At 46.1% G+C, this 18,996-nt stretch overlaps 1 protein-coding gene across 4 annotated transcripts in view; it reads left to right on the top strand.

Annotated features, from left to right (window-relative positions):
* The window catches only part of Gm36722 (predicted gene, 36722), a 71,736-nt gene that overhangs the window by 9,698 nt on the left and 43,042 nt on the right, over positions 1–18,996 (top strand). The gene's annotated exons all lie outside the window — the stretch shown is intronic.

The following is an 18,996-nucleotide window of genomic DNA, read 5'->3' as shown; positions in this document are numbered from 1 at the left end:
GATAGTCACAGGGTCAGACCTCGAAGACAGACAAAGGATACAAGCAAGAGTGAGCAGGTGTGGGGCAGGGCAAGGGAAGAAAGAGGGAGTTGGGGGAAGAGCGGGGCATTTGCAGGGGCTGATAAGGAGGTTCCCTCAGACCTTTCTACACACTCATTAGAGGAAGTGCTGCGCTGCGATGATATTTCTATTTTCCCTGTTAGCGGCAAGTGGAATTTGCACCATCCAGGTCAGATGGAAAATAGAAGCTGGGAGAATTTGACACTCCCATTGATTTGCTCTCCTCGTGAGAGAGGAGTATGGCTCCAAGACTGCAATTAGGAGCAGCCTGCTAAGGGGGTTCCTCTCCTGAGCTCAGGTGCAGTGAGATCATGGGTTACAAGCCCTGCTTCCCGGCTCTGGAGGAGGAGGAGGAGGAAGAGGAAGAGGAGGAGGCAGCTTCATTCATGGTTCTGAGCTAAAGCTAAACTGGCTGAGGCTCCCAAGGACCACCTGGCACTTTCCTCTCAGTTTTGGTCAGGCCTTGGAGCAGATTTCAATTTTTCCAGTGTTTTTAAAAGTATTAACTTCCTTTCAAACATTCTTTAACCTTTAATGTTTTGTAACTTGATGAAAAGGTCACTTTGTTCTGAGGATGCAGCTGTTCCTTAATTATTCAGCTATAGGTGAATTCCACCCAAATCCTCAACTCTTCTCTTTTCAGTTTCTTTCTCTCTGTTTTTTTTTTTTTTTTTTTTTTTTTTTTTTTTTTTTTGAGGGGTGATGGTTGCTGAGCATGAACAGAGGGCCGTGAACAGGTGAGGCAGGTGCTCTACAGCTGAGTCACAGATAAATGTTAGACAGTGACATCCCTGCCTCTGATACACACACACACACACACACACACACACACACACACACACACACAGAGTCTGGAGAGATGGCTCAATGGTTAAGAGCACTGGCTGTTCTTCCAAAGAGCTTGGGTTTATTTCACAGCACTCACATGGCAGCTCACAACCATCTTTAACTCCAGTTCGAGGAAACTGAGTGACCTGTCTGGCCTTCTTGGGCAGCAGTTGTTGTAATGGTGCACAAACACACATGTAGGCAAAACATCCATACACATGAAATTTTAAAAATTATTGCATTTGTTTGTTTATTTAATCTCTCTCTCTTTCTCTCTCGCGCACTCTCTCTCTTTCTGTGTGTGTGTGTGTGTGTGTGTGTGTGTGTGTGTGTGTGTACGTGGAGGTCACAGGGCAACTTGTATGAGTTACTTGTCTCTCTCTATTAGGGGTCTCTAGGATTGAACTCAGGTCATCAGGTTTGGCAGCAAGCACCCCTAACTCACCGAGCCACCTCACCAGTTCTCCACTGATCCAAATTGTGCATACACACATAATATAGACCCATGTTTTACCCTGAAATCTGTCTATGTATGTGGGTATATGTTTATATTTGTATTTATTTGATTATCTTTTGCACATGTATGTTCATGTACATTTGTATTCACATGTACTGTATATTTTTGCATTTGCATACATTTATATTCATATAACTTGTATTCAGGGAATTGGGTTTACATGGATACATGAACTCTGTCAGTCTTACTACACAACTTCTTTATAGGAAAATACAGACAAGATTTATTTGAGTAATGAATTTCCCTAAACATTTGATGCCCTCCATTTATTATACATGTTCCTGACTTTTACAAAAGATTCAGACAGTGTCCAAACAAGGCCTCACTATGTAGGCCAAAGTAGCCTAGAGCCTGCCAGGTGTGTCCAACCTTTTGATACTGTGGCACACGTTGTCATCTACAAAGTTCATGCCAGAGAACCACATGGTCAGATTCCACAAAGCAAAGGAAAATAGATTGAGAACAAACCTCATAATGTTTTAAGTAAGTTTACAGTTGTGTTGAGGCACAATCATTGCTACCTCTAACAGTGATCTGTTTCGGGTCAGACACACCCTGTAGACCTGGAGATGCTCTCCCGCCCCAAGAGCATCTCTGGCCTGAGTGCTGGCGTTTCAGCCGTGCTTGCTGTTCCCTGGTTCATGGTCTCAGCTTCTCAGCTTCTGATGGCCACTTCACTTTCACCTGTCCAAGCCAATGCATTCTTGCAAATGGATGTATTTGACTTACATTTAAAATAAAAAGTAAGCTAGTCAGTTCTGATGAGAACACGAAGGGACTTTGCTGCATGGAAACTGCATGAAGCTGATGCTCAGCCCCTGCAGAATGTGTTTATTGTCCAAGAGGCAATGGGTGTGGTTCCCCGAATCTCTTCTCTCTGAGGGTTTAGCTGAGAACTCGCTAGGCAAAGAGAAGCTCTTGGATCCTGGCACTCACCTTAAGTCTTTGTAGACTTGTATAAGAATAAATCTGCTCCAAGCTATGTACTAAATCATGAAGAGCACTCTGTAAGATTAACATTCATTAAGTGCAAGAGACAGAATTGATACTTTGCTTAAAAGCATATACCTTTAAAAGGTCTCTGGATGCAGGAACAGCAAGGGATAGGAGAAACCAGGCTTGGAGAGCCACGGTGGTGCTCTCTTTCTCCTGGAAAGTATTGCCCGAGGACTCAGTGCCTAGAATGGCTTCTTGCACATCCTTCCCTGCTAGGTGTTTTTCTACGCTTCCTCTGGCTCATTGCTGGCTTCCTGTAACCGTGTGTGAGACACTTCACAAACACAGAGGAGCAAAGAAAAAAAGTTTAAAACCTTCTCCCAGCACTGGAGAAGCTGAGGCAGGAGGATTGTGAGTCCAAAAAGAACCTGACACGCATAGTGACTATATATACTTATACGTACACATTCACACATATACTCTTACACATTCATATGCACATACATATATATATGGTGTAAGATAAAGAAAGGTGGGACTGTTTAGAGCATGTTTAAATATGATTAAGATAGATAGATAGATAGATAAATAAATAAATAAATAAATGTTTCAGTTCTCAGCTAGTAATCACAATACTCAAACAGGTGAGAGAGGAGGATTTCAAAATTGAAGCCAGCTTGACCTACATAGTGAGGCTGCGCCTCAGCCCTGTGGGGAAGAGGTTTTGAACACCAGTGAGCACTTGCTGCAGCCAGCACTGAAAATCCCCACCAACTCCTAATTCTAGTCCCCGCTTCCTGGAGGGCCCTGCCACCACTGTGCTTCTCCTTGTTACTGCCCACTTAGGTGTAAGTGGGATGACACTGAATGCCAGTTTGTATTGTGTCCTTTACTTTATAGTGTCCATGAGACTCAACGGTGTGGTCATAAATAGCTGGTTTGTTTTCAAATTTTTGTACCAGGGATACATTAAAGTTCAGTAGGCATTTGTGTTTATTTCTACTTTTTTCTTTTCCAGGGGGTTATGATTTAAAAATAAAGAACAAAATAAACAAACAAACAAACAAAACGACAGCTAGACATCCTGTGGTTGTAATGTCAGAATTCTGTAGTAAGGTGATTTTGAGTGGCCTAGGCTGCATACTACACAGATCCCGTCTCTGAACATGAAATGGGAGTGCAATCCTCTGTGAGAATGCACACATTCCGATGTGCATTTGCAGCAGTGGGGTGGCTGGGTTGCAGAGTGTGCAAGTGTCTGACATAGCCATGCTAAAATGGCTACATCTATTTCCGCTCTCACAAGAAGGTTTGCTGTGTCCCCTCACTCTTCATCCTTGTCAGCAAGGAGGCATTTTTAGCTGTGGTTCTTCTCCTTCTCAGTACTTCTGAATCTGGTGGTTAGAGCTGCCATCTCTTGATGTATACATTTCTCTCCGTGCTTTGTAATGAGTTTGACACCACCTGTTTCTATTTTCGATCATTTGGCTTCCCGAGCCTTTTCACATCCTCTTCTTGTCTTCTGTTGGATACATGCTTTGTATCATTTCAAGAACGGTTCTTTTTTCTTTTGCTTTTTATTTATTTATTTATTTATTTATTTATATGTATGTATTTTTGCATGTGGCAGAGGGGCGGGGCTTATTATTTCATCTCATACTTTCAGGTAGCAAATGTCCAGCATTTTGAGAAGCAAGGACAGGAACTATAGCATAAGAAAGAACCGTGCAGGAAAGCTTCCTGCTTGTTGTCTTTCTCCCTAGCCTCTGTTCAGTTAGTTTTCTACATGTATATGTAATTTATTACTATTATTAATATTAACTTGAGGCTTTCATACCAGTCGCTCTCCTCCATCTTCTCCCAGATCTACTCCCATTCCAAATCCACTTAACTTTGCATCCTTATGTCTTTTCAAACCCAGCCAGCCCCCTCAATGCTGTCTGTACTCTCTTAGCTGTGCAATCATCCACTGGAACACTAGACCCACCAGGGGACACACCCTTAAAGAAAGCCAACTCCCTCTCCCAGTAGGCGTCACTAACCAGTTGCTCCTCAGCTAATGGTGAGACTTCATGCCCAACTTTTCTGGAAAACCCTCTATTGCTCAGTTGTCTTAAGTTGTCAGAATATGGACCACTTCAGAGACATGTCAGTAGATTTCCCAATTACAGCCCAAGGATTCCCCAGTTTACACATACTCCAGGTCTCTGTGGTATAAGGATATCCCAAGTTCTGGCTTAGTTTCATCAACAGGAATCTGGTTTTCTTGCCTTCTTTCTTTCTCTCTTACCCAGTGCCTCCAACATGACCTCACTTCATGGGTGTTTCATCTCAGAAGCACAAGAGGAGGCCATCAAACATGAAATATGACACCATGCATCTGTGCCCATAACCAACGAATGGGAGAAGAATGAAATAGTAATAAAGTGATTAAGAAAGCAAACTTTTTCCATTCTCAGCTAGTAATTCAGTGTTCAAGAGGTTGGGGCAGGAGCATTACAAATGCTAGCGCAAGCTAGGGTTCAAGCCACACATACCCCCTCTACACAAATTATAAAACATTAGCATCACGAATAATCTAAGTCCTTCCTTTCAGTTTTCAAGGACCACTTCTAAGGAGAATCAGTAGCTATCACTGGAGAAGACACAGGCTTACCAATCACCCCAAGAAAACCAGAGGGGGGGAGTCAACCTCAGACGGCTCCCATACCCACCACTATCCATTGGTTTAAAAACTAATCTTTGTAATTTGCATAAAGTAAAACTCACTTTTGACATATAGTCTTCCTGGTTCTGATAAATACATAAACTCTTATTACCACTGCGATCAAGAATTGGAGCAGACCAGGCCTGGGAGGGTGTGGTGGTTTGAATAGGTATGGCCCCCATAGACTCATGTGTTTGAATACTTGACCTACAGGAAGTGGCACTATTAGGAGGTGTGGCCTTACTAGAGTAGGTGTGGCCTTTTTGGGAAAAGTGTGTTACTAGGGGCAGGCTTTGAGGTCTCCTATGCTCAAGGTCTGCCTAGTGTGGCACACAATCTCCTTCTACTGCCTGCCAATCAAGATGCAGAACTCTCAACTCCTTCTCCAGCACTATGTCTGCCGGCATGCTGCCATGCTACCCACCATGATGATAATGGATTAAGCCTCTGAAATTGTAAGCCAGCCCCAATTAAATACCTTCCTTTATAAGAGTCACCATGGTCATGGTGTCTCTTTGCAGCAATAACATTCTAAGTAAGACACAGGGCTTGCTTGTAATCCTAGCACTTCAGAAGACTGAGGCAGGAGGATTAAAAATTCAAGACTAGGCTGAGCTGTATAGCAAAACTGCATCTCAAATGTCCCACAAGACCAAACTGTCTTTGGCTCCCCTTTTATAGGCAAGTTATTCACCACCCATCCTTACCTTGCAGTCCCTCAGGCCAAAACCCCCATTCAACCTGAACCACTGAGAGGACACATTAGTCATTATCTCACCAAACTTGTTCTAAAACATAGCATGAATAAATGAAGTTGCATATTGTGTCACTTTGGGAGTCTGCTTTCTATGTTAACACAAGGCATTTGAGACTGGACGATGCTGAATCCATAAGCTATCTCACATTTTTCCAAAGGTGCATTCCTTTGTGTGGATATACCAAAGCTAGCTGACCCACTCATCCGCTAATCAGGAATCCTTGTGAATCGAGTTGTCATCAATATGCAGGTACAGGTTCTGTGTGAGAGAACACACCCTTTCCTTTCTTCTGGGTGTGGTTGATGGGTCTATATGGTAAGAACATACTTAGCTCTTTAAGGAACTACCAAAGAAGGCTGGGGTATACTAGCACACACCTTCAATCCCACCACGGAGGAGGCAGGAGGAGGCAGGAGGAGGCAGGAGGAGGCAGGAGGAGGCAGGAGGAGGCAGGAGGAGGCAGGAGGAGGCAGGAGGAGGCAGGAGGAGGCAGGAGGAGGCAGGAGGAGGCAGGAGGAGGCAGGAGGAGGCAGGAGGAGGCAGATCTCTGTGAGTCTGAGGCCAGCCAAGGCTTCATAGTGAAACATAGCTCAAAAAACCCACAAAACAACAACAACAACAACAAAACCCACAGAAAATAAAAATGAAAGAAAGAAAGAAGGAAAGGGAGAGAGAAAGAAAGAAAGAAAGAGAAAGAAAGAAAGAAAGAAAGAAAGAAAGAAAGAAAGAAAGAAAGAAAGAAAGAGAGAGAGAGAGAGAGAGAGAGAGAGGGAGGAAGGAAGGAAGGAAGGAAGGAAGGAAGGAAGGAAGGAAGGAAGGAAGGAAGGAAGGAAGGAAGGAAGGAAGGAAAAAGAAAGGGAAAAAGGTAAAGAATTTTCGAGGTCCATCAGCTGTTTAATGCGTTTACTGCTCTTGCAGAGCACTTGCCTTAGGCTCTCAGCACCACAGGGCAGCTCACTACTGTTGGAATCCAGTGTCCTCTTCTGACCTCCATGGGTACCAGGCACATTCATGGTACCATCCATACATTCAGACAAAACACTCATACACATAAAAGAGATCAATTAAAATTGTTTTTCAAAGAAAGGAAGAAGAACGTGGAACAACCAAATATCCTTTGTTGTGCTGCTAGACCTGGAATCCAGGGTCTTTCGTGCACTGTACATGCGCAGTGCGGCTGAGCCGCATCACCAGACAGGCAGATACTTTTCTTGTTTTACAGTGTTGGGGGTTGAAACCATGCATGCAAGTCAAGGACCCTACCAGGAAGCTATGACCTCAGCTTTATTGAATACTTGACCTACAGGAAGTGGCACTATTAGGAGGTGTGGCCTTACTAGAGTAGGTGTGGCCATTATTATTTTTTATTCGAGTATGTGTATATGTGTGTGCATATATGCCACCATATGTATAGGTGCCTGCAGAGGCCAAAGGAAGGCTTCAGTCCTCTAGAACTGGAGATACTGATGGGCGTGAGTCTCAGGACATGGGAACTGTAACCAAGCCCAGGTCTTTTGGGGGAAGAGTAGGAGCTCCTAATTGCTGAGCCATCTCCAAAGTCAGCTGACCCACTCAGTGGGTCCCAAGGGCTTACACCCTTTGCATCTCTGTCAGCCACAAGGGCAAACACCTGCATACTTCTAGAGAGATTCTAATGGGCATAAAGGTGCTAGAGAGAGGGAGAGGGTACTATGCAGTATGTCAGGGTGGGAGATTTGGGAAGAAATATATCTGAACTCTGTGTATATTTAATAAATATGTGTGTGAAGTTAGAGTGGATCTCTCTCTGTCTCTCTGTCTCTGTCTCTCTCTCTCACATATACACATTGCACTTTAATTCTTTGAGGATTTTGTACAATGTATTTTGGCCATATTAGTCCCCCCCCCTTTCCCTCTTGTATCCCTATTTATTGAGCCCCCTCCACCTAAGGCTCAGAGATCCTTGAGGTAAGTGGAGTGGGGCAGTGAGAGCCAGAGGCAGCGATGGATACAGTGACACTGTTTTCCAGGCACACCAGGGCGGTTGAATATATGAACTTCACAACATGCTTAAGTCAGACAAAAATCCCAGCATGGAGTCGGGGAGGTGGGAACAAAACCCCATCCCGAGCCGAGGAACTCAGGACACGGGACTGCTGCTAGGGTAGAGAGAGTCCTGTTTCTTTAAGGATGAGACCCCCTAGTGTGATGAGCATACTCCAGAGGAAGGCCACAGGTCCAAGAGCATACAGACAGCTTAAATTGGATCGGATGGGTTTACATCTGGATTCTTGATTCCCGTGGGATCTAGCTTATCCTGAATGGGGACAGAATACTTCTAGTCCTGGGTCACTTGCTTCTCCCACGAGGGAGACAAGCACTACTAATGCAGATAGGGCACTGCCTGTCTAGGTTGAGTCAGCCAAGCTTTATGTGGCATGTCAGAGAACACAGTTTTATCCCCGAGTTTAGAAACTCAAGTGAGGTAATCATTTGGACCACTCTTAGGCCACTGTGGCAAGAACTAGGAAGGGGATCCACATCAGAATGCCCTAGCTGGCAGGGATCTCAGCAATTCGCGCTGGAAAGATGACGCTGTTACGCATTCTTCTCCCCAGCATCCCTGCCAGCGACTCGGGCAGCCTCGGATTAAACAAAATCAGTTCATTTCCTGTGTGACAACCCCCCCCCCCCCCCGCCATCCCGGAGAACACAGGGCAGCGGTTCACATCCCACCAGCGGCAGCGTGATGCAAGTGTGTAGATCTGTGTTCACAGCAGGGAGGTGGGGAGAAAGGAGGAGGCCACCGTGCCACGTGCCTGGTGACCTGGCCAGAGCCCAGCTTTCTGGCTTACCCCCCTAAGCCGTTACTTCCTCATTTTTAGCGCCCCTTTTGAGATTCTGAAGGCACCTTCTCACTTCAAAGGTCCTGAGAATATGTTTAATTAGAACTTGGCCGTACAGCCTTTTAAAATAAAACAGAAGGGACCAGCTAATTATATCGCTCCACGTTCTGTGGCAAACATATATTTTTTTAATAAAACACTTTCCTAACCAGAGGAATCCCTTGAGATGCAAATCCTCATTTATAAGAAGTTTCCCAAAGGGAGTTAAGGAGAAAGACTTCTCTAAAGAAAAGAAACAAAGAGGGTGTGTGTGTGTGTGTGTGTGTGTGTGTGTGTGTGTGTGTGTGTGTGTGTTGAGGGGGTGTTTGCAAAGAGCTTTTACAAGAGGCTCTCATGGTGAGGTTGAAATAGTGGCGCTTTAAGGATGCCGACTTTTATTGCAAACACCATCCTTTCCTATCATCTCGATCATGCGTTTCCCGTTTTTTGATTAGTGCCGCAAATGCTAGTATTTCTCATTCTGGTGTATTGCATAAGTGAAGTATTTAAATAAACAAGTGATTTTCTTTCTCAGAATGTTCTTTGTCTCCTACTGTGTGGCCCTGCTTTGCTCTGCTAGGACCCCTTTTTCTACTCAGGAACGTCACAAGGACCTGCTGTGGCTTCCAGGGTGATGCTAGGTAAGGGGTTTTGCCTGAAACTCTTGTCAGCCTAGGGTTGGAAAGACGATTCTTTCCTCACCCACCCACCCCACACTCAGGGGTGGCATCTGTAGAGGTGGATGGCTTGATGCTTCTGTTTGTGTGATCCCCTGGACCTGGAGCGATAAGTGGTTGTGAGCCACCTGATATGAGCACTGGCAACCAGCTCAGGTCCTCTGCAAGAGCAGCGACACTCAACCACAACACCATTTTTCCAGTCCCCCCCCCCTTTAAATTTAACAAATAACGTAATAGGTTTCCTTATGGCATTTTTCATACAGATTTTTTCGTATTCGGGACCCCTCCTTCACTGCCCCTCCGCTCTCCTTTGGTCTCTAAGTTACTGGTTCTCTTTCTCTTCCCCCAGGAGGCCCCCTTTCTACTTTTATTCAGTTGTATCTCTTTCACAGTTCACTGCCCCACCCCTGCCCCGCCCCTTGATTCTTCCTCTGTCTCCGCCCCTTTCCATTTTCCTGACCTAACTTGATTTGAATGCAGGTGTTTGCTCCAGCATTATCCACAGAGCCTGCTGGTAGTCTCAGAAGTAGTCCCTACGTTTGTGTTTGTGCCTCTTCTTTGTACATAGTGGGGAACAGACAGACACTGCGGGGCGGGAGGGGGCGGGGGGACACGAGAAACTCTACTTGCTGGCCTTGAACTTCTATTCCTCCAACTTTAATTCCCTAAATATTGAGATTACAGGCTTGTGCTGCCACCTAACATTGTATTTTAAATTAATTTCACCTTCCGGCAGGATTTTGGTGTGAGAAAGGAGGAAACATTCAAATTCAAATGATCGCTCAAAAGATTTCTACAGGAGATGATTTGCAAAAGAAAGCAGGAGAGAATCAGGGAGTCGGGGACACTAAGTCGGTTGAGGTCGGGAGTCCCGTAGAAACGGAGCCAAGGAACCCAGAGCAGTAAGCTGGAATCTCCTCTAGAAAGCTTGTTCTTCCAGAGAGTCACAACCCAAGACCTACCAGTAGCATTTACCTCTGTCCTTACTTTTTCTTTCCCCTCTTCTGCTGCCTGAGCTCTGCAAACGCCCCAGCAGACACTAGTGGTGAAGGTAGTTCATTGAAACTGTTGACTGGGTCAACCTCCAGGCTTTAGCTCTGGGGGGTGGGGGTGGGGGTTCTAAGGCGGAAAAACAGCAGAAGAGGAACACATTGGGAAGCTTGGATTCTGGCAGTGTACCTGCTCAACTAGCAACAGAGGGAAGTGGGGGGGGGGGATGGGATAGGGAGGAAGGGATGGAGGGAGGGAGAGAGAGAGAGAGAGAGAGAGAGAGAGAGAGAGAGAGAGAGATCTCGACCTATGCCCAAGACCTTTCAGTCTGTGGAGGAATCACTGGTAGACTGGAGAAGCAGACCCTTGGCTAAAGGCCTGCCAAGTCCAGGGCTTGAAGGGTACTCCTGAAAGCTTGGGGTTCGATGTGTGTATGTGTGTGTGCCTCAAAGGGATCTCGTGAGTGACCAAACCCACTGCCTGCAGCTTAGGCAGATCCCAGGTCAGCCACTGTTATTTGATGTCCCTATAATGCTCTTCTCAAAAGCTTCTTAAACTAGATTCAGTAGAAAGGAAAAACCATCCTCCATCCTCGCCCCAGTCAAAGCTTGGCCCTTCGACCTGACTGCCACCCCTCCCTTCCTTGTGTGCTTCTCCTCTGTAGTGAGGGCCACACTGAGTGGAGAACTCAATGCAGAGTTAGAATTTTTATGAGACTCTTATTATATTCTGTCATCTTCTAATCTTTGATATACTTTTGATGGTTATGTGTCACTCCATTGTATTATTATCACAGCTCTTGAAAGAAGATAGAAATTTCTGTTTTAGTTCTGTGTGTGTGCGTTCATCTGTGTGCCAGTTTACGCATGTGCACGCCGTGCCCGTGGGAGTCAGAAGAGGGCAGTGGCTTCTCGGGAGCTGAAGGGACCATTGAGGAGCTTTCCAGCCCTGACATCTCTCTTGTTATTATTATCACCCCACTCTTTAAGTAGTTAGATGATTTTGTATTTGTTTAGGTTTTCTTCCTGTTCTGCTGCAGAATATTATAACGAATATAAAGATATTTGTAAAACATATTTTAGATGGCTTCTTCAGGATGACATCTCCCATACAGTTACTAGGTGGTAAAATGTTCAACATAGCTCCAGCCACAAAAGAATACAAGTTCAACCCTAATTATTCTTATTCCTATTTATAGGAAGAGTTTTTTTCCAACATATAAATTTGTTAGGGAGACATTTTACATTTCTTTCAAAAACACATTTGAAAACCATCATGTATTCTATAGGATTCATGTCAGTTCAGAACTCACACATTCTGGGCCTCAATAGCCACCCATGTGGCTAGTGGACCCCATATAGAACAGTAGAGGACCAGAGAAAGTTCTGACCACCACTGGCATCATCACCTAGCTCCCAAGTCTCTCCATCCTTCAATGCTCTCCTGGTCCGGTTCCTCAGCTTTTCTGAACCAGACAGCCAAAGACTTGCCACCAAACCTGACAACCCGACTTTACTCTCCAGAACCCACAATAAAAACAACCCCCAAAAGTTGTCTTTGGACCTACACACACACACACACACACACACACACACACACACACACACACACACACACACACACACCCCAATCACAGATAGTTATTATTGAGCTCTTCCTATGTGCTCAACCCTATTCCCATCCTTAGATGCAAATAAACACACAGAAAAATTTCCCTCGAGTTTAATTGCAGAACTGGACCATATCTTTAGGATCCTGTAGGGGAGACAGACATGAATCAAACCACCCAGTGTGTGACCTCAAACTGTGACAAGTGCCAGAAGAGAAAGCATATTTTAAAAGGTTGAGCCCTAAAAAGGTAAAGTTTATTTAAAAAAAAAAAAGAGGCAGCAAAATGTTCTGGGCATGGTAGGACATAGTTATAATTCCAAACAAGTTGCCTACAACTCATGACTATCTTCCTGTTCCAGCTCCCCTAGTACAAGCCTGGGACCACCATGCCTGGCCCCTTCATCTGTTCTCATCATGAACCCAGTGAGGTAGATGTCAGATATCTCTCTGGACATGTCAGACAAGCCAGTGCAGCAACCTCTTGGGCTAGACAGACGACGCTGCCAACTGGGCACACTTTCCTGAGAAGATAACAATTTAAAGAGGAAAAATCAATGCTAATAGAACTCTTTTTCAGGTTTGGAAAATGACATTGTCCACAGCAGCCGATGCCGGAGAGCCTGCGGCTGGGCAGAGGCATGAGCTCTGAATGGACGCAATCTTGTGAGCTCTTCAAATGGGGCCAAATCAATAAATGAGAGGCAGCGGGGAAGGTGGCTGGGTGGAGGGAGGATGGGTTCAAGGGGCAAGCTCTACCATTCCTCTTCCACCCCTGCCACAGGACCGGGACCCTCCCTTCATTCTGAAGTCCCTGGGGACAGGGTAATTTCGGCCACACTTGATATAACCTATACATCACTGTCTTCTGAACCAGCTCTCAAATTAAACTCTGATGTATAAAGTTAAACAAAAATGAGATAAAAATTGGCAGAGGTTGAAGAGGGTCAGAGTAGTCAAAACACAAGGTAGGGTATTGCTCCTTTTGATTTATGTTATTCTGTGCACTTAGAAAAAAAAAATAAAATTATAAATCTCCCTGAGACTTTTCTCATTGAGAATGAGGCATTACTAATTTATTTTCAATAGACTCCCAGGTCTCCCAACAGGGGCTGAGTGGGTGATTCTGGGGCTATTGTTTCTAGTGACCATGCCACAAATGGTTCTAAAACGCAAACTGGGGAGACAATAAAGCATCTTGCGGAGTTAATACCTCAACAGGGCAATTCTGTCATGTGCTGTAGGCATGCTTTCCTTTGTGTTCACGTGGATGTAGGTACACACGTATATGCACGCACACGTGTGTCTGTGCTGTGGAGGCCTGAAGTCTTGCTCGGTCGTTTACCACTTTGCTTATTGATTGGTCTTTTGCCCAACCCGGACTGGCTGGTTCTGGCTTGTATAGGTAGCCAGCTTACCTCTGTGACCCCATTTCTTTCTGCTTTCTGGGTGCTGGGGATTCAGGCTGCCTCTCTGTCTGGCTGACTTTTATGTGGGGGCTGGAGATTTGTCATCTCCCCAGTACTTTTCTTTCTTTCTTTCTTCCTTTCTTTCTTCCTTCCTTCCTTCCTTCCTTCCTTCCTTCCTTCCTTCCTTCCTTCCTTCCTTCCTTTCTTTCTTTCTTTCTTTCTTTCTTTTGGTTTTTTTTTTTTTTTTTTTTTTTTTTTTTATGAGACAGGGTTTCTCTGTGTAGCCCTGGCTGACCTGGAACTCACTCTGTAGACCAGGCTGGCTTCGAACTCAGAAATCTGTCTGCCTCTGCCTCCTGAGTGCAGGGATTAAAGCCGTGTGCCACCACGCCCGGCTCCTCCTTTCTTTCTTTTTGCTATCTTTTCTCCCCCTTTCTCCCTCCTGCCTCTCCTTCCTCTCCTGTTCTTTCTCTATAGCCCTAGATGGCCCCTAAAGCAAGATCATTCCGCCTCAACCTCTCCAGTACTGGCACACTGGAGTGTCTCACACTTGGCTATATGTTATTCTTTAATCTGTACAAGGCACTAAGGTTTGGGACACACTGAAGATGCTGTTGAAAGTTGAAAAAAAAAAGCATGTTAGAAAAACAGCATTCAACCCTAGGGACAAGGGAGTGCATAAGAAGGGGACCATCACTTAGGGACTTCAATTTAAATTTCTAAAACAAAAAACCAATGTAATTATGGCTAGAATCAGCTGCTTCGAGGAAAACAGGGTAGGATAAGGGAATAGAGAAATGAGCCCATAAGTACGAGGCAGTGTTGGCCCTCTGACATGGAGTAGACAGAATTAGAGATTGGATTAACCAATCTCTGATCCCCATCTTCTCCAATCTGCCTGAGATTACTCTGCAGACGCTAAGGTCTGGATCTCAGGAGGTCTGGAGAACACAGGTCTAAATCTCTACTTCCTCCTGTCTCTCTGTCTCTGTCTCTCTCTGTGTGTCTCTGTCTCCCATCCCTTCCATCCTTTCTTCCTTCCAGTGCTGAGATTGGAACCCAGAACCTTGAGTACGAATGCCCCCAGCCCCTAACTGATAAATTCTAGGCAAGTACTTCATCACTAAGACCCCACCCCTCACTGACACATCAGATTCCAGGCAAGCACTCTACCACTGAGCTCCTGGTTGGTTGGTTGGTTGGTTGGTTGGTTGGTTGGTTGGTTGGTTGGTTGGTGGTTGATTGGTTGGTTGGTGGTTTGGTTTTTGGGTTTTGGTTTTTGGGTTTTGGATGACCTTTGGACTCCTGATCTTCCTGCCTCTACCTCCATAGTTCTGTGATTACAGACTTGGGCTACCACACCCATCACAAAAGGATTAATTTAGGGGACAAAGATAAGATCAAGGAGACGAATGAGGACCCTGCACCACTTATCCAGGGCACTCAGATGTGTCTCTGTGTGGACCATAGTGGGTAGTGCCAGTGGTGGTGGTGTACGGTATATGTTTTTTGAAGATTAGAGTCTAAAAATTATCTCTGGGCTCCACTCCAGTGCTCTTTCCACAGCACAGAGATACCCACCAGTGTTCCAGGTACCCAGCAAGCTAACTAGCATAGACCTGGGATAAGGACAAAAGGAACTGTTGGGGGTGGGGGCAAAGAATCACCAGCAGAGGGAGGAGACTGTAAAGAGGAGGATCTTTGGGAGAATAAACATTATCTTGAGTCTATTTTCCCCCACTGACTGCAGCAGTGCATTTGTAACCTACTTACCTCTGTTCTTTCAGGTTCCCTAGTCTGGCTTTTGTCTCTCTGTTGCTTTCTCTCAAGGACATGGCCTGCTTCTCCATTACTCAGCCCAGGTCTTTGAGATTTCCCAGAGATGGATGAGCAAAAGTTAGCGTTTCCAAATGTAGCTACATCTCAGTCAGGGGATTGATGCCCACCTGCCTGGCACTGTGGGATGGATTTCAGCACAGATGTGACCTCTGTGGCCAGAGGCCAGGATGAGGTTTGTGTGGCTATAAAGACCAGCTTTCAATCTGTCTCTGGAGGCAACCACAGTGGCTGCAGGCTTAGCCTGATCTGGGAGGCTGTAAGGGTACAGGTGTAATGGATTTCAGGTAGAGCTGAGACCTCAGCCCTGGGGTCTCTTCTGGGGTCTTAGATCTGAATGAGGTTGGTCAGTGCCTCAGCCTGTGCTAGGTTCTCAAAGAGCATTCTTTGAAGGCCCTGTCGAGCTCTGAGTTTAGGAGAGGAACGGTAGGTCAGGAAATAGACATAGTTCTTCCTGGGGACTGTGATGGATAGTTTTAATTGTCAACCTGACACAATTTAAAATAACCTAGGTAGAGTCACATTGAGGGGTGATGTACATTGGGTTGACCTGTGGGCATGTCTGAATGGTAGCTTGTCTTAATTAAGTTAATTGATGGAGGAAGACCCAGGCCAATGTGGGTGGCACCATTCCCTAGGCAGAAGATCCTGAACTGGAAGCAGGGAAGAGAGAGAGAGCTGAGCACATGCAGGCAAGGAAGTGAGGATGCATGCATTCATTTCTGTCTGCTCTTGCCTGTGGATGTGATGTGATTAGCTGTGCGGAAATTCCTGCCTTGACCTCCCCACCATGACGGACTATGACCCGGGGATTTCAAGATGAAATACATTTCTCCCTCCCCTAAATTGTGATGTGTCAGGTTATGTTTCTCACAGCGACAGAAATGAAACCCAAACAGGAGCACAGGTAGGTGCCGTCTCTGATTCTCCCTTGAAATCCATTTCCAATGCTCACCGAAGCTTTGTTAGATGGAGGAGAACAAAAGTTGTATGTTCTAACTCTACAGGAACTCCTCCTCTGTGCTCTTTCTTTCTTACCCTACCTGATCAAATGGGGACAGGGTGAGGGTGGAGCCACAGAACAGAGGAGACCTCCATCCTGAACGGCCACACGGACGACTGCACCCACCGACGACTGACGTGTGAATAAGGAATAAACAACAACTGTATTGCTTGCTTGGGCAATGGGCTCCGTTGCTGAAGCTGTTGGTTATTGCTTACCCTAAGACAATCCATACTCGGGAGTTTGAACTCACAGTGAGAGCACGGGGTTCAGATGCCTGATTCCAGAACAACAAGAGGAGGCTGTGGTGGTTGGAGTGAGATGTACCCCATAATCTCAGGCATCTGAATACTTGGTCCCCAGTTAGAGGAGTTAATGTTTGGGGAGGTTTAGGAGGTGTGGCCTTGCTGGAGGAAGAACATCACTGGGGGCAGAATTTGAGAGTAACCCCCCCCCCAACTTCCAGTTCCTTGTCTCTGCTTCCTGCTTGCGTATGAAGATGTGCGCGCTCAGCTCTCTGCTCCCACCGTTCATGTCTGCGTCTTGCTGCCAGGCCTACTCACCATGGTGGACTCATCTTTCAGCTACTGGAAGGCCAATGGCCATGGTGTTTTATTGCAGAATTGAAAAGTGACTTAGGTGGTGACTGCGCATGAACATCTGGGTTTTAGAGGTTGCAGTTTCTCAACTCCTAAAAGTTTCCAGGCTGCAGGCAACTGGGAATGTGAGTCTCCTCTCTACGCCCTTCCCAGTTAAAGGATCACAAGGAGGCTTTAAAGCAAGTATGGATGAAAGCCTTCTGGACCTGTTCCTCAAGAATGAAAGGAAGAAAATTGTCCCTCAGTACCCAAGAGTTCTGGCTGTCACAGGGTAAAGTGCAGAAGAAACTTCTTAACCATGATGTCTTGCTCTTAGCATACTCTGAAGTTGCCTAGTAGGTGGAGCCCTGAGCCAAGGTGTGTGTGGGATGTGTTGGTCTGCTCCTTCTCCTCTAGATCTTCTTCACTGGGCTTGGCCTCCAATCCGTTGGTTCTGCTTTCAAACGTAAATTATCTAGGCCTTCAATGCTAGGTTAGAACAACAAAACTGTCCAGCTTTCCCCAAAGGCCCAAGAGGTCAGAGACTTGGTCTTGCTTCTGGGCTGTGGAAGCTCTGACTGGCATTCCCAAACATCGACTGAACTACAGACATGGCCTCATGGACACAGTGCTCATCTGGGCAACTGGCAAGCTGAACTCAGATCTGGTGTGAAGCAGTGCGAGCTGGTCCATTGCTTGGAATGAAGAACGCATTGCATGCTTTTGACCCTGAGGAAGTAACAGGAACTCGGAGGTGTTTGGTGTGATTCATCACCTGTTGAGAAAAGCAAACGACACTCCTGTCGTTTGTCACGCTTTCGATTGGAATGTCACCCCTCAAAGGCTCCTGTGTTGAAGGCTTCAGCTGGTGGTACTATGCTGTGTCCTTTTGGAGATGGGGCTGAGCTGAAGGCAGTGGCTGGTCTGGTTTAAGTCCGAAATGTCTCCCAAGAGAGTCATATTCTGGGTGCTGGGCCCTGAGGTTGTGGTTCTATTGTGAAGACTGTGGAGATTTTCATAGATGGGACCTGGGCAGAAGAAGGGCTGGGTCTTTGAAGGTGATGGTCACCCCTGCTCCCGGCTGGCCAGCTTTCTCTTCTTTCTACTCTGCCACAATGTACACAGGTGCCTCACACATTCATTGCTATGGATGGAACCATCCCACCATGCCTGTCCCTCATGTGATAGACTGAAAAAGTGACTCACACTAAGCCTTCCCTGCCAGTTTGCCTGCTAGATTTTTGTTTGTTTGTTTTTTGTTTTTGTTTTTGTTTTTTGTTTTTTTGTTTTTTTTTTTGTTTTTTTGGTCACAGAGATGGGTCATAGCAGGAGGCAATGTCCTTGAAGGGTAGATTGGAAGCCTGGCCTTTTCACACTGCTTCTTTGACTCCTGGTTGTCATGAAGTAATGTCTCTGTTGTAGCATGTGCACTCCCCCCCACACACACCCTCCCCACACTATTCCATATTTGCTAGTTACTTCTGCATTGTTCTGTTTCATCAAAGGCAATGGGGGCCAAGTAGAGAAGTAGCCATGGACTGAACCTCTGAAATCAGGAGTCAAATTAATCTCTCCTCCTTTGTACGTTGATTGTTTCAGGTATGAGGACCAGGTAAAAACACTTTTTTTTTTTTGTTGCTGGACAGTCCCCTCCATTTTCCTAATGTATCTATATCCTAACTGCACTATATGGAAGACTGTTGCTGGAGTCCCCACGAATAGCATGATCGAGCAGGCCTTATAAAGACTTGGCTTCCAAGGAGCTGGGAATACAGCTCCACAATAAAGTGCTTGCGGAAAATCCCCCAGTGAGAGACTAGGGTGTGGCTCAGTGGCAGAGCCCCTGCCTAGAATCCCACAGTGAGGGGCTGGGGGTGTGGCTCAGTGGTAGAGCCCCTGCCTAGAATCCCCCAGTGAGGGGCTGGGGGCGTGGCTTAGTGGTAGAGCCCCTGCCTAGAATCCCCCAGTGAGGGGCTGGGGGCGTGGCTCAGTGGTAGAGCCCCTGCCTAGAATCCCCAGTGAGGGGCTGGGGGCGTGGCTTAGTGGTAGAGCCCCTGCCTAGAATCCCCCAGTGAGGGGCTGGGGGCGTGGCTTAGTGGTAGAGCCCCTGCCTAGAATCCCCCAGTGAAGGACTGGGGGCGTGGCTCAGAGATGGACCAGCTTGCCCAGCATTCACAAGACCTTAAGTTCTGTCTCAAATGTGCAAAACATCCACGACAATA

This window comes from Mus musculus, chromosome 7 (genome assembly GCF_000001635.26).
Source record: "Mus musculus strain C57BL/6J chromosome 7, GRCm38.p6 C57BL/6J".
In the NCBI taxonomy this organism is placed as follows: domain Eukaryota; kingdom Metazoa; phylum Chordata; class Mammalia; order Rodentia; family Muridae; genus Mus; species Mus musculus.
The sequence above is the reverse complement of the archived record's forward strand: the minus strand, read 5'-3'. Positions and strand labels throughout refer to the sequence as shown.